Source organism: Alosa sapidissima, chromosome 5 (assembly GCF_018492685.1).
Source record: "Alosa sapidissima isolate fAloSap1 chromosome 5, fAloSap1.pri, whole genome shotgun sequence".
Taxonomy (NCBI): Eukaryota; Metazoa; Chordata; class Actinopteri; order Clupeiformes; family Clupeidae; genus Alosa; species Alosa sapidissima.
Genome location: NC_055961.1, coordinates 26972738 through 26975036, shown reverse-complemented (window position 1 = coordinate 26975036; position 2299 = coordinate 26972738). Strand labels below are relative to the sequence as shown.

The window sequence follows — 2299 nt, the reverse complement described above, 5'->3', positions numbered from 1 at the left end:
ATTCTGAATATTTTGATGTTTAAAGACCGTGTAAGGAGAACGTCTCTTCTGCCAAAGTGCACCACATACAACACCCAAAATATGACATTAAAATAGCCTGTAGAATAAACATTGTCATGCACCTCTGTCAAGTGCACAGGTGTGAGCGTTCGTCTCGGGATAAACATTTGGACGTCATCCCCTTCAATTAATGGGCTATGGGTGCCTTGAAAGCAATGCATTTGGGTTGTGTAGGCTATCACGAACTTTTGCCCAAAGAAAAAGTTCCATTCTGTCAAAATCAAGCCCAACATGCATTGCTTGGAAGCCACCTCAAACGAGGTCAGGTTTACCATTTTTGCTGCGCATGTGATTCAATAGTAAATCACGATATATTGAAACTGAGCTGATCGAAATGTCCTCCTGGGTTTCTCTAAAGAAACTTCTAATATCCATTTGTCCTTCTGTACCCTTATTTCGCTAAGGCTAGTTAGTAGAAGCACGAAACAGCAATGCGTAATAGCGTAGAGGAGAATTGAAATTGCAACATTTTGCAACAAATGATTCTAAACCTGCCCAGATCACGTCAGATTTTCTTGCGCTGCTGTTAATGCACACAATGGACACAAACACAAAAGTCTCTTTTACGGGGCTATTTATTTTATTCATGATTAGAGTTTTTGTTGTTGTTGGCCCATAGATCCGGGGCTATCCCCAGAGGATCCGGGGCTATAGCCCCGAATGCCCAGGTCTAACGACGCCACTGATGCTAACGTAACTTAACTGTATGGAACTTGGTCCCCATCTTCTATTTTGTTTGTTCTGCAGCGTCAACTTTTATCGGCTGGATTCTAGCATCTAACGTTACGATTGCCTCTGTTGGGTTTGCTTGATCAAGTAATACTTTCTGGGTTGTTAAAATGTAATGTGAACACATTCCCGTAGCATTCCAAAATAGACCAGAGATGCTTGTACTATATGTATATTTGGAAATTTTGGGATTGCAATAACCATAATGATATCGTTATGTAACAGCCATAGTTTCGGGGACTCTGATGACCGTGAAGAGCCAGAAAATGGTGACTTTGCATCTCTGAGGTACCTTCCAACTCGCCTGGTATATCAGTTGAAGCCTCAAGCCCAAGCCTATTGCACTGGCAAAGTAAGTAATACTCTCTTAACATTGAAATAACTAAATCATAATATTAATATTAGAGATATGGTTAACATTCTTAGTGCTAAAGACATTCCCCTCTCTTTGTATCTATTCCTCCAGCTCCACCATGTCGCAGAGTGCCAGGCAGCCGAGTCACTACCCCTCAACCTGGAGAAAACTGTTAAGGTAAAGACTGATCTCTGAAATAATATTGAATACAGTGGCCCCATCTATATTAACACAGCAGTAGTCACTGCATTTCAGATCAACAGATTGCATCTGCATTACCATCTCAGATTTTCTGCATACTTTATCCATTACTTTCAAAATCTCAGCCAAATATTTTGTCAGTTAAAACATCTGCATTCATGCAATATTGCCTGAAAAGTTCATTCATTATTATCAGATTGTATTGAAACACATTGATTTCAATGTCAATCCATTCATGGAGTTGATATAGATAGTGCATACCAAAATGTTGAAACATACAAATTCATGTCCAGCATGACCAGAGATTTGATTTTGTTTGCCATTGTTTGGCCCTGTAGCTCTCAGCCTACCATGGTTAACAGTTCACAACCATTTATCTCCCTTAGCACCTCACCATGGGGCAGGACCGCAACACTCTTCACCACCTCAACTCCCTGCACCTGCACCTGCATTTAACATACGGAGAGTTACTCAAGGTAGGGACTGATCTCTGAAATATTAGTGAATAGAAAGGCCCCATGTGTATTATCAGTCATGGTTAACAGATAACTACCATTTAATACAATTTTTTTCCCCCTCTCGCACACCACCCACCTCACTATGGGCCAGGAACGGCAGTCCCTCCTCAACTCCCTCCACCCCCACACCAGCCCTCAACGTGCAGCGAACAGAGGAGCTTTGTAAGTCATGTTTCTTTTTAAATTTAATCTCCTTAATACCTATCTCATATATTGTATTGTGTAGGCATACTTGGCTTTGGATGCTACATACCATAAACATAAACATATCTGTCTGTTTGATTACAGGTGCTGTGAGGAAAAACATGGTGACACGGTCTGCCACGGACACTGAGGTCACCAAACACGCAATCAGGTGTTTCAACCGGCGGTGGATCGGGCAACGAGGAGATGTGTTCCGCCTCCATCCACACAAATGGAGTAATAGGAGAAATAA

At 41.5% G+C, this 2299-nt stretch overlaps 1 long non-coding RNA gene across 1 annotated transcript; it reads left to right on the top strand.

Moving 5' to 3' along the window:
* The first annotated feature begins 1102 nt into the window (after positions 1-1102).
* Positions 1103-1770, top strand: LOC121708525. Its single transcript, XR_006031674.1, has 3 exons — positions 1103-1141; positions 1256-1321; positions 1732-1770. It is a non-coding gene; the product is annotated as an uncharacterized LOC121708525 (long non-coding RNA).
* The last annotated feature ends 529 nt before the right edge of the window (positions 1771-2299 follow it).